Source organism: Ammospiza nelsoni, chromosome 31 (assembly GCF_027579445.1).
Source record: "Ammospiza nelsoni isolate bAmmNel1 chromosome 31, bAmmNel1.pri, whole genome shotgun sequence".
Classification (NCBI taxonomy): domain Eukaryota; kingdom Metazoa; phylum Chordata; class Aves; order Passeriformes; family Passerellidae; genus Ammospiza; species Ammospiza nelsoni.
Genome location: NC_080663.1, coordinates 2,546,769 through 2,560,422, shown reverse-complemented (window position 1 = coordinate 2,560,422; position 13,654 = coordinate 2,546,769). Strand labels below are relative to the sequence as shown.

At 49.3% G+C, this 13,654-nt stretch overlaps 1 protein-coding gene and 1 pseudogene across 3 annotated transcripts in view; one reads left to right on the top strand and one right to left on the bottom strand.

The window, feature by feature from the left end:
• Positions 1 to 13,654, bottom strand: part of LOC132085611 (class I histocompatibility antigen, F10 alpha chain-like) — a 777,359-nt gene that overhangs the window by 147,617 nt on the left and 616,088 nt on the right. The window lies entirely within an intron of this gene.
• The window catches only part of LOC132085554 (uncharacterized), a 560,373-nt pseudogene that overhangs the window by 288,302 nt on the left and 258,417 nt on the right, over positions 1 to 13,654 (top strand).

Sequence of the window (13,654 nt, the reverse complement as noted above, 5' to 3'; positions counted from 1 at the left end):
TGGACAAAGACTCAATCCAGGTGTTTGATGTTGTCAGTAGACTCTGGGGAAGTCAGCATTCACATGCATCAGGGTGGGGCTGTGGATCATTGCGGTAGCTGTATAAACGTGGAGGCGATAATCACTCTTGGCTGGACCTGGTCACCCGGGGAAGCCAGCGATGATCGCCCTGGAAGCTTCTATTCTTTCATTAGAAACCTCGATGTTTATCTCAACCAAGTCCAGGAACTGGATGTATTTGAATAAAACACTGATCCTGGCCAGGATGGTCAAAAGACATAGTTTGGATTTTACAACATTTTATACATTAATCGCATGAATTATCTCTACCATATAATACATTTTAAAATCACCTATTACAAGTTTAGGTGTTTCTTGCCAGTCCCTGTGCTCTTGGATATCCCTCAACCCAGCTGTGCTGTCCAACCCCAGATGCTCTTGAGCATATCCTCAATCCAGCAGAATTTTGCTCAACTGTGGATGCTCTTGGAATGTTAATTCCTCAACCCAGCAGATTATAATTCTGGATGCTCTTGGGCTCTCTTATCCCTCAAACCAGCAGAATTTTTAGGGTTCCCTTTTGTCCCATTTCCTAGTGGATTGGGCTCGGAAACTCCTCTGCTCCCTTCCTCTGAGGGGTCCAGCCCCTCTCTGAGACCCAGTCCCAGTTACCCCGGGGGATTCTCTCACTCCTCTTATAACTCGCTGTGTCTCTTTACTGGCTGCTTCCCTCGAGGAAAGTTGGAAAGGGAGCGTGGGAGACTCCAGCACTCACTTGGCAGGTCTGGGACAACCAGCCCTCATCTCATTCACAGCCCAGAGCAGAGAATGAGGGGAGAAGGGAGCCTGGGAACCCAAACAGCCCCGGCATCCCGAAATGGGGAGAGGGAAGCGGGGGGAGCTTTTGGGATTGCTGGGACTGCCAGCAGCCTGGGCAGGGCGGGCACCGAGGAGAAGGGGGACTCCCAATCCAAGCGTGACCCCCAACAGCTGGGACAGGGGGAAACCCCTGAACACCAGAGGGGAGGGACCAGGGACAGGGAACTCCTGGGAGGCTTTTTCAGGGCTGAATCTTGGGTGTTTGGGAGGTTTTTCTGGAGCCCAGATGGCCAGTGACTTGTAGAGATGGACTCGGGCAGAGTAACCTTCAAACTAAGTGTGTGTTGGGGAAGATGAAACAGGAAAGCCTTATAAATACGATTGTCTGGCAAAAGATTTTGTGAACATAAAAAGCGTAAGGAAGATTGAAATGAAAGGAAGCTTTGAGATACCTCAGTTAGTGAACAACTGGAAAACAATGGTGTGGCCCAACTGAAGGTAATCCCCTTTTGATGAAACAATTCCCTCTGCTTGCAGACAGATTGAAGGTTCAGAGCAGACCCCACTAGCTCAATAGAAGGCGTCCAAAGAGGAGTTGTTAGGGTGTCGACGGAAGGAGACCAGGACATCAAGTTGATCATCACAGGCCTAATTTTATTGATCAGTATGGCGGGTTAAATACAGTTCATAATGAGCTTCATACATATTGCAAAAGTTGAGCTCAGGATTGGTCAGTTACATATCAGCACCTACGCCTACTTCTACATTCCTACGGTTCTACTTTTGATACTTTCTACATATTCTCAGTATATATTCAGGAATAATCTCTACTCCCTATCCTCATGTTGCAGCAAGGTCACTGCTGACCTCTCCTTTCAGCTTGCTGACTGCTGACTTTCCTCCTTCAGCTTAACCAGCGGAATTATTTCAGTATGGCCTTTCTCAGCTAACCAATTATTAATAATACTCTCCACATTAGAGTTTAAAATGTAACACAGTTTGGTGATGTCATGATTTTTATAGGCTGTTTGTAAAGCCTATAGGATTTGTATCTTGTACTAGATTGGTTAGTGAGAAATAGAATATTCAACACAGAAGAAGATTTATTGTATTGTAACGGGAACCTTACTCTCTTACGCTCTTCCCCTCTTACTCTCTTACCCTCTCATCCTCTCTGCCCCTCTCTTCTCTCGGGCCTGCTCCGAGCTGTGCCTTGCAGCTCCCAGCAGGGCCCTGCACCCAGGCCCTTTGCAATAAACCACAAGTTCCATGACCTGGCTGCAGAGACGTCTCGTTTCCGTCCGTCCCAACCGTCCTACCCCCCAATGCTCCTACAAATGCGCTCATCCCTTGTTTTCCCCAAACCAGGATTTCCCATTGCCAAGGCCTGGGAGGCTGCGAGGAAGAGGAAGATGCCCCGGGACACTGAGGCAGGTGAGGAGGAAGTCAGTGCCCCTTTCCCCTCTCTGCTGCTCCATCTCCCAGCCCAGCACAGCCCCGGCTGCAGCTCAGGCCTGGGGGGATCTCCTTGCCCTTGCCTGTGGCACGGAGGCAAATCCCATCCTGTCCTTGTCCTTCCTCCACCAGAGCAGGAGCTGAGCATGGAGAGCAGGGAGGACAAATGCCCACGGCAGAACCTGGTGGAAGAGGCCGTTTTGAGCGGCTCCACGGCGCAGGAAGCCAACGGGGAGGAAAAGCCCCGGAGATGCCGCATGAGGAGGGGCTGCAAACGCAGCCGGCGGGGATCTGAGGGGGAAAGAGCCAGCCTGGGCCGGGAAGGCGGCCGGAGACGGAGCCAGAGCTCGGAGCTGGTGCTCCATGAGCAGCTCCATGATGGGGAGAAGCCCCACACATGCGTGGAGTGTGGGAAGAGCTTCAGGTGGAACTCCGACCTGATTGTGCACCAGAGGACCCACACTGGGGAACGGCCCTATGAGTGTGGGCAGTGTGGGAAGAGCTTCAGGTGGAACTCCCACCTGATCAGCCACCAGAGGATCCACACTGGAGAGAAGTCCTATGAGTGTTCCAAGTGTGGGAAGTGTTTCAGCCGGAGCTCTCACCTGAACCAGCACCAGAGCACCCATACTGGAGAGAAGCCCTATGAATGTGGAGAGTGTGGGAAGAGCTTCAGCCTGAGCTCCAGCCTGATCGGGGACCAGAGGACCCACGCTGGAGAAAGGCCGTACAAGTGCTCCGAGTGTGGGATGTGCTTCAGCCTGAGCTCCACCCTGGTCACGCACCAGAGGACCCACACTGGGGAGAGGCCCTACGAGTGTTCCAAGTGTGGGAAGTGGTTTAAGACCAGCTCCCATCTCCTCCAGCACTATCGCATTCACAGAGAGGAGAGGCCCTTCCAATGCCCCGACTGCGGGAAGGGATTCAGGTACAACTCCCACCTCATCACCCACCGGCGCATCCACACTGGGGAGAGGCCCTACGAGTGTGATAAATGCAGGAAGAGGTTTGTGACCAGCTCCATTCTCCTCCAGCACTATCGGATTCACACAGAGGAGAGGCCCTTCCGCTGCCCCGACTGCGGGAAGGGATTCAAGCGCAACTCCACCCTCGTCACCCACCGGCGCATCCACACAGGGGAGAGGCCCTACGAGTGTCCCCAGTGTGGGAAGAGCTTCTCCAGCAGCTCTAACTTGACCCAACACCAACGGAGGCACCACTAAGGGAAGCCCTGCGAGTGCCCCGAGTGCGGGCAGAGCTTTGTGCGCTGCTCCAGCTCCATCCCCCACTGGAGGAGGCACTTTGGGCACAGCCCAGGTGAGCCACATTCCTTGTGATCCATGTTGGGAACACACCTGGCTTCTTCTACTTGTAATTTCACCTTAATTTTTTTCTATTCTCCATCTCTTTGCACTGCAAAAGCCAAGAGGAATGGATCTATCACTTCCAAACCACTCAAATCGCAGTGAAAACAGCTCAATCTTACCCCAAAAAGAGCTCAAACCCACCTCAAAAAACTCAGTCCCATGCCAAACTCACTCGATTCCGCAGCCATCAGGCTGAGATGAGGTTGGGAAATGATTTAGCGTCCTGGGATCTCAATTAGAGTGGTGGGATGGAGATTGTGTGGGGCTGGGTGTGTGGGATGTATCTGACAGCAAAGAAAACTCTGAGACTTACTGATTTCTCTCCCGTTCATGTTCAGTCTGTTGCAGTTCTGTTTGCAGAGTGCCGCCTTCTCAGCTCATTGTCTTTGTGTCCCTTTTCTCTCCTGCCTCTCTTTGCCTGCTCCGTTTCTCTCTCAGTGTCTCCCTGGGCCCACGGACCACCAGAGACCCTGCTCTGATTTAATTGACCCAGGCACCACCAGAGACCCTCCCTATATTTAATTGCCTCAGGGACCACCCATTACCCTCCCTTGATTTATTGCCCCAGTGCCCACCAAAGACCATCCCCTGATTTAATTGACCCCTCCCCTGATTTAGATGACCCCTATGTCCCCACAGACCCTCCTGTGATTATTTATTATTTCCCAATTATTATTTTAATTCCCAGTCCCAGGAGCTGAAATCGTGAAGGCTGGCAGGGAAATATCTCTGTAGGATTTTGGTCCATTTCCCTTCAAGGGCGGGAACATCTTTTCCTGGCTGGGAGCTGGAATTGCAGTCTGTTGGAATGTGTGCCGGGCAATACGGACTGGGATCAAACATGGACTAGGATCAAATAGGGGTTGAGATCAAATACGGACTGGGATCAAATATTAATTGGGATAAAAATGGACTGGGATCAAATATGGACTAAAATCAGCTGTGGACTGGGATAAAATATGGACTAAAATCAACTATGGACTGGGAACAGCTTTGGACTGGGATCAAATATGGCCTGGATCAAATATGACAGATTTTATGGACTGGGATCAAACATGGACTAGGATAAGCTATGGACAGGGATCAAATATGGACTGGGATCAAATATGGATTGGGATCAAATGGACTGGGTTCCTACAGACTGGGATAAACTGGACTGAGATTATATAGATGTCACGGTTTGAGAGGAAGTTAGTTTTCTGGGATATGAAGTGGTCAGGCCAATAGGTGCTCACATTTGAATACTGGTACCTGGTTTGGCCACTGGGAACATTGGACACACCTCTGAGAACTCAGGTGTTAAAAAGCAGAGCACTCCCGTGGGAAGCTCTCTTGGGTTCCAGCGAGGGAAGCAGGTCGGACCTTCCCTGCCCAGCTCCTGGCTGGTTTGGGGCTGGGTGAGGTTGGCCTGGCCCGAGGATGGAAGGGTGGAAGAGTCCCGAGAGGCATCGGGCAGCCACACCTCCCCACCAGGACACAGAGAGAGAGAGAGACAGAGCGCCTGTGCCAACGTGAAATTTGATATCCTGTGCTGGCACCACAGCCCGGCTGGTGGAGAAGGGCGCGGGGATGCAGCGAGAAGGGGTCCGGCAGCTGTGGGAGCTTTGGGTGGGCAGAGCCCGAGCTTTTTACCCTTTTTCGGACAAGGAAAACTTTGCAGAACATTAACCTTTCCTGGAAGAGAGATAGGAGATGAAATGGAGGAAGGAAATGTGCAAGTGTGAAGGTATGGGCAAGTGAAAGATGTTGGGAGAGTAGAGAAGAATCTTAGGTGGGAAGAGATGATGGAGTGGCCTTAGCTGGACTTTTCCTGTATGGCCATGGACAGAACCATGTTTCCTGTGACACAGAGACTGCATCCAGGGGGAGGCAATGGCTCAGAGCCAAGAGGGTTCAGTGTTGGTACCCCTGGGCCCCAGGGGGTGAAATTGGGGGGGCACAGGTGTCCCAAAGGTGAGACTGTGCCCTTTTTGGAGCGGGACAAAGCATCCTTAAAAGGACAACCCTAGAAGCAGCTCTGGTCCATGTGCAGTGGTGAGAGCACTGGACATGGAAGGAAGATATCACGATGGCAGATGTTCTCCGGGCGGTGCCATGAGTGACGTGGAAACACACGAGGTTTCAGCGGTGTTTTCGGGGGAAGCCTATGGCACAAGAAGGATTCCTCTCCCCTTGATGAACTGAGAATTCATTACCTAAAGGGTGGTGATGGACCGAGAGTTGGTGATTTGGGGAACAGATGTATCAGAAATTTGGTGGTGGGGGGGGAGGAAATGTTTTTGTTTTTGGAAAGTTTTCATTTCCCTGTGTGTTTCTTGTTACTTAGAGTTGTAGTTTAGTTAATAAAGGTTTCTTTTCTTTATTTCTAAGTGGGGGCCTGCTTTGCTTATTCCTGGTCACATCTCACAGCGGACACCAGGGAGCATATATTTTCATGGGGACACTGGCATTGTGCCAACATCAAACCATGACAACTACGCTGCCAGTTGGCCTTTTTCCACCACTCCAGCCATCCCCACAGAATATTGGCTACCATCAATCAGTGTAGAGGTAGAGCTTTGGCCATTTCTCTCCCTTAGCAATGTCCAGGGCCAGCTGTACAGCTTTGAGTTCTGTAAGTTGACTTGATCCACCTTCTCCTTCAGCAGCCTATGCAACCTGTCGTGTGGGGCTCCATCCGGCTGCTTCATCCTTGCAATGTGACAAGAACCGTCAGTGGAAAGAGCGTAGCGCGTTTCCTCTGGGGGCCGTTGGTTATAGGGAGGAGCCTCTTCAGCCCATGTCACTGGTTCTCGTTGCTCTTTATCTGTAAGACCAAAGTTCTCACCTTGCAGCCAGTTTGTAATTATCTCCAAAATCCCAGGGCAATTCAGGTTTCCAATACGGGCGCACTGTGTGATAAGAGCAATCCGTTTACTCCATGTAGCGTCAGTGGTGTGGTGGGGGGTGGAACCTTTCCTTTGAACATCCACCCCAGCACCGGTAGTCGGGGTGCCAGGAGGAGTTGTGCTTCCGTGCCAATCACCTCTGAAGCAGCCTGGACTCCTTCATAGGCAGCCAAGATTTCCTTCTCTGTTGGAGTGTAGTTGGCTTCTCACCCTCTGTAGCTTCGACTCCAAAATCCCAGTGGTCGACCCCGAGTCTCTCCAGGCACCTTCTGCCAAAGGCTCCAGGACAAGCCATGGTTCCCGGCTGCAGAGTAGAGCACGTTCTTCACCTCTGGTCCTGTCCTGACTGGGCCAAGGGCAACTGCATGAACAATCGCCTGCTTGATCTGTGCAAAGGCTTGTTGCTGCTCAGGGCCCCAGTGGAACTCGTTCTTATTGCAGGTGACCAGGTAAAGAGGGCTCACGATCTGACTGTACTCAGGGATGTGCATCCTCCAAAAGCCTGTGGCACCTAGGAATGCTTGTGTTTCTTTCTTATTGGTGGGTGGAGACATTGCTGTGATCTTGTTGATTACGTCTGTAGGAATCTGATGCCGTCCATTAATAAGGCCTCTGATCAGCCTTATCATGAAGCAGAGCCTTGGTGCTCAGGATCTCAGTCCCTGAGGAGGGACCGGGTGCCCAAAGCCAGCTCAGGCCAATGCTGCGGGGCTACCTTTCTAGCCAGCCTGGTGATATTCAGCTCTATAGTGATTAGCAGCTCTTAGGACCTCAGCTCTTTGCTTGCTAGGTAATGGAGCCCCGGGCTTGAGGCAGCAGCAGACGGAGAGAGGAGAAGGAGAAGGCAGAAGCTGTTCCACAGAGAAGGCTTTATTTGGGGGTCCGCGAAGGGTCTCAGCTCTTCTTCTTCTGAGCTAGTAGGGTACAGCATGCTACTTTTATAGGCTTGGCAAGTATCCAAACTTGACCAATGGCAAGGGATTAGGGGGACCATAAAATGACCGATAGGTAAAGGCTACCATGGCATTGCCTTACATGGTTATAGAGACAGGTTATAGGGCAGATGTCCATGGAGTCAGGAAGCTTCCTTGCTGCTGTGTCAGCATTCCTTTTGTTAGATTCTCCATGGTGCTTTTGCTAAATGTATGGGGTTTACTACAGTCCATCTTGCCACTTCACTGCCAGGAACTGAATCTCACGAGCTGGTCCCTTTACCTTGACTTTTTCATGGCAAAACCAGCTCCCAGGAGGATTTGGATGATTTCCTTCCCTTTCTCAAACACTTCTGCAGCTGTGTTCCCCTCACACAATGATGTCATCAATATACTGCAGATGTTCTGGAGCCGCACCCCTTTCCAGTGCAGCCTGGATCAGTCCATGGCAGATGGTGGGGCTGTGCTTCCACCCCTGGGGCAGTTGGTTCCAGGTGTACTGCACTCCCCTCCATGTGAAAGCAAAATGAGGCCTGCATTCTGCTGCCAGAGGAATGGAGAAAAATGTATTGGCAATGTCTATAGTGGCAAAGCACTTTGCTGCCTTGGACTCCAGCTCATATTGGAGCTCTAATATGTCTGGCATGGCAGCGTTCAGTGGTGGAGTCACTTCATTTAATGCACGGTAGTCCACAGTCAATCTCCACTCTCCATCACATTTTCGCACAGGCCAAATGGGGCTGTTGAAGGGTGAGTGGGTCTTGCTGACCACCCCTTGGCTCTCCAGCTCTTGGATCATCTTTTGGATGGGGATCACAGCATCTCGAGTGGTTCTATACTGTCGTCGATGCACTATGGAAGTGGCAATTGGCACCTGTTGCTCTTCTCCCTTCAGGAGTCCTACTGCACATGGGTTTTCTGACAGTCCAGGCAAGCTCTTCAACTGCTTGACACTCTCTGTCTCTACAGCAGCTCTTCCAAATGCCCATCTGAGTCCCTTTGGGTCTTTGAAATACCCACTTCGGAGGAAGTCTATACCTAAAATGCATGGGGCTTCTAGGCCAGTCACAATAGGGTGTTTCTTCCATTCATTTCCAGTCAGGCTCACCTCAGCTTCCACCAAAGTAAAATCCTGTCATACCAGCAATAGAAACAGACCCCGTCCCCACATGTAATCCTTCCGCAAGCCACGAAGATCCTTCAGGGAAAAGGACTCAATATTTGCATCTGATCTTGCACCTGCTGCTTTGACTCCTGATTTTATGTCAGGAGGCATTGAGGTTCCTTCTCCTTCATCATCATCATCCTCATCATCCACTGGTCAATTGGTCTTGTCCATGCATTTCCCACTTCAAGTAGTGGCAACAACAGCCATTGGTTGAGGCTTATTTTCTGGTTTAGCTGCTGGCTTAGGCTCACTATCTGGTTTGGCTGCTGGCTTCGAGCCTGGGCTGTTGGCTGCAGCCTGAGTCACCGGGATAGTTGCTGATTTATCTCCCTGCCCGCCTGCCTCTGTCTGCTGCCCGACAGGATCTAGCAGTGAGCGATGAGCACAAGCCAGGGCCCAGCTCACTGCAATGACCTTCCTCTCCTTAGGCTCATCCTGGTACTTCTCTTGCAGATATTTTCCCACCTCATCTGGGTTCTGAATTTGCTCATGGGGAAAATCCCAGACTATAGGGTCAGAGAATTCCTTCAGGATTTGGACCATATCCTTCCATTTCCCACACCACTTAGGATTTTCCACACTGGGGTCAACTCCTGAGTCAGGGGACTCATCAGCCTGTCTAGAAATCTCAGCCCTCATCCTAGAGAAGCAGCAGGCTGTATAGAGGAAGGTTACCAGATTGAATACCAGAAAGATGGTCTCTTTAACGTTCAGGGGAAACTCAACATCAACTCAACATCTGTTGCAATAGTGATGCAACAGATTCATAGGAGAAGAAGGAAAGCAAAGGCTGAAAAGCCTCATTCCCTCCTGCTCCTCCTCTAATAAACTGGATGCATAACCATAGCCACGAACCATTCATACCTGGGGCAGACCCCAGCATGTTTATAAACTTTTTACACATGATTACCACCTAGCCCATCAGGATAACTATTCTGGTCACTGCCCCCCTGCTATAAAAACTACATATTAGGGACAATACTAGAGCTATTTCTGGGTAAGAAAATAAACCTAGGGACCACGGAGTTATTAAAATCTCAAAAAACCCTCGGGACCAGAAATGCATGCAAGCCTTCACCCCAACAGACATTATGAATTCAAAAAGCATGGCTATTGACTGCTTTATACAAACACAGAGTAATGGCAACCAAAATGCAGTCAAAACAGGGTTTTTCCACTCTCGCTTGAGCCCCACGTGTTGGGTGCCAAATTTTGTCCTGGTTTAGGGCAAATTTTGTAGAGAATCTCCAAAGGGGGCCCCTCCAGAAAGCAAACCCACACGGCCCCTCCCCCCAACCGGTTTGGGAAGGATTCCTCAGAGAGAAGTGGAAAGAACCTGTTTATTTAACAGGCACAGCACCCCCAGCACACAGAATGAACAATACTGGATGACACCACTCTGAAAAAGGTGACAAATTCAGCAAGTCTCTCTCGGGGGTGGTCGCTCTGTTCTCAGTCCCTCCGGCGCTGGGGCAGCTGCTGCAGTCACAAGGTGCAAACTCTCGGTCTTCCCAGGTCCCAGGTCCCAGTCCGGAGCAGGTTTGAGATGGTTGAAAAAGAGGAGAGGACAAACAGTCCAGGAAGGAATTTGGACTGTTTAGCTAAACTAGTTAATGAGCAGGAGCAAAAGCAAGCAGAAGCGAGAGCAGAGAGAGAGAGAGCGCGAAGCAAAAAGCAAAAGCAGCAAAATCAAGAACCGCAGTCTCTCTGCGTCCTGCCAGGCTGATAAGAATACCCAAACAAAACTTTCAGTCTTTAGAGCCAGTCTTAAAGGCACAGAACATGATATCCAGGCTTAAGCGAACACATGAATGGGGACACAAGCATCATAACGTCACCCTAGGACACCTTAGAAATCTGGTCCAGGAGCAGTTGGACCAGGGTCATCTGGAGACTTCTACCAGTCCCTGGAACACTCCTGTCTTCTGCATCAAGAAAAAATACGGGAAATGGAAGTTGTTACAAGGCCTCCAAAAGGTCAATGCCATGATGGAAAGCATGGGAACATTGCAGACGGGCATGCCGTCGCCTACCATGCTTCCCACAAATTGGCCAGTCCTCATCGTGGATCTGAAGGATTGTTTTTTGCAATTTCTTTGCATCCTGATGACAGACCAAAATTTGCCTTCTTGGTGCCAGCAATTAACAATGCTGAGCCCACACAGTGATATCAGTGGAAAGTTTTGCACCAAGGAATGCAAAATTCTCCGGCCATATGCCAATGGTATGTGGCCTGTGTCTTGTCTGGAGTTCACAAGCAGTTTTCTGATGCACGTCTGTATCATTATATGGACGACATTTTAGTGGCTGCATCCAGGACGAGCTGCTGAGGATTAAGCCTCAGTTGCTCAATGCTTTGTATTCTCATGGGCTGCAGGTGGCTCCAGAAAAGGTTCAACAACAACCTCCTTGGAAGTATTTGGGGGTCAAAATTCTGGAATAGACAATCCAACACCAGGAGGTGCAATTTGTACATTTGGTGAAGACACTGAAGCTGAAGACCCAGAAACTGGTAGGTGTCATCACTTGGTTACGTCCGTACTTGGGACTGACCAACACACAACTGTCTCCTCTGTATGATTTGTGGAAAGGAGACAATGGTCCTGCTTATGCATCACAGAAGATGTGGCAGTTCCTGCAGTTGTGGGGTGTGTCACACAGGTTTGGTATCCCTCATGCTCCAACTGGTCAGGCTATTGTAGAAGATGCTTGTGGTACTCTGAAGCGGGTTCTTCAGAAACAAAAATGGGGAATGTAGGGTAAAACCCCACAAAGTCAGTTGGCAAAAGCTTTGTACACCATCAATCATCTTACTGTGCCACAGAACTCAAAAAATCCTGTCATTTTGAATCATCACCTTTCGTTGCAGGCTCTGGATGAGACACGTCAGCTTCAAGCAAAGGTTCAGATGTGGAATTTAGTCACCAAACAGTGGGAAGGTGTCTATGACTTTATCACTTCAGGGCGTGGGTATGCTTGTGTATCCACAGATACTGTGGTACGCTGGGTACCTTTGAAGTGTGTACGTCCTGACCTGCGACTGCAGAGACAGACTCCAGCACACGGGCAAAATGGAAACCGTGACCAAACTGAAAGTCATCAAGTGGATGAATCATTGAGTGATGACTCAGATACAGATGGTGTGAGTGATCACTCCGATGATTCCTCCATGAGTGTACACCGAATGTTGTTCATTTTTCCTTTTAACATTGTTCGTTTTTCCTTCTTTATTTTTTTTTTTTTTTTAAGGAAAAAGAGTGAGATGTCACCCTGTTCTTTGAAGGTTCTTCTAAGCCTTCTGATGTTTACATTTTTGTAATGGAGTTTTCTACACACTTTCCATGTAAATAATGATTGTTTTGCAGTCCTATCTGGAGGAGGAGAAAATTGATGGACTGTTGGTTTGACCAGTGTGGTTGGAGAGGTGGCAATTTCATCTTCCAATCCATGGATGCTTTTGGAATTTTATAAATATCGAGGTCCAGAAAAAATTGTGCCTTTTTTGCCTTGGACATCTCAGGGTGTGAGTGTCATTCATTTTGTGTAGTATTGCGACACCCTACCTCTCTAAGCAGCTGGATGCAGCGGCTAAGGGGTGGCCAGGATGCCCCAGAGCTGTTGTGGCAGTGGCAATGAACATCCAGGGAGCACACAAGTTCACCCTGGGCCTGAAGATGACAGTGCTGGTGTCCCACACAGTGTCTGCAGTGCTGGAAGTAAAGGAGGGACATTGGCTCTCCCCACAGAGATTCCTGAAATACCAATCCATAATGGGGGAACAGGATGATGTAGAAATTGCGGTAACTAACATTGGGAACCCAGCTTCTTTGCTCAGTGCTTGTATGGGAGAAATGTTGTGTGACAGTGGTCACAAGGGTTGCAGGATGAAGAGAGAGGCGAGAATGTTGACCTCATGTTCAGAAGGCTTGATTTATTATTTTATGATATATATTACATTATGACTATACTAAAAAGAATAGAAAGAGAGTTCTCAGGAGGCTAGCTAAGCTAAGAATAGAAAAGGAATGAATAACAAAGGAGCTGTGTCCCGGCAGAAAGCGAGAACAGCTCTGCTGTGAGTGGTCAGTAAATCCAAACATCCACCAGAGACCAATCACGGATCCACCTGTTGCATTCCACAGCAGCAGATAACTATTGTTTACATTTGTTGCTGAAACTTCTGAGCTTCAGCAGGAAAAATCCTAACGAAAGGATTTTAATGAAAAGATGTCTGTGACATGTCAGCTTTTTAATTTAGTTTAATTAAAAAGAAAAATTGTTTGTAATTTTCTCTGCTGTGCAGAGAAAATTATTGTGGTTATCTGTTCCCAATCAAAACTTCACTCAAGTGCCGGTGTGGAATGAACAGGGAATCTCTTCACCTGTAGAACATACAATTCTATCAAATCACCAAAACAATTTTACAATATAAGAAAATGCAAAACCAATGCAAAGAAAGTTTAAGCCCAAACAGCTGAGGTTCAGGAAAAAGTCCATGAACTGAAGATGTTCCTCTGTGCCATCTCTGAAAGTCCTTTTTGGTCCTGAAACCGGCTTGCTGCAGAAAAGTCCATCAATAGTTATCAAAAGCCATTGACAATCATCAAACAATTTCAAACAATTTGAGACAACTTCTGGAATGTCCTGCCACAGCCCTTTATTGAATAACTTTGGGCTGAAGCTAATTTTTGGCCCTTCAATGCTTCAGAGCTGCTGCCAGCTATTTCAACTCTTTTTTTTGGGTGTTTAAAAAGAGCAGCAGCAGCAGAGCAGCCAAAGAAAGTCCCTGGGGGGCCCTGGCCCATGTGGAGGGATCAGGAACCCCAGATCTGGCCCACAGAAAGGCGGGCCAAGACCGATGGGGAGAAGCAAAACCACCAAACCCATCAGGAGGCCGGGAGGTGGCCCTGGCCCAGGGACCTGAGCCCAACAGCCCAGGCCCAACATGGCAGGCGGGCTCTGCCTTCCCACAGCCTGGCCCCACGCTGCCAATGGAATGGTGACCAAACGCTTCTTTTCTCCAAA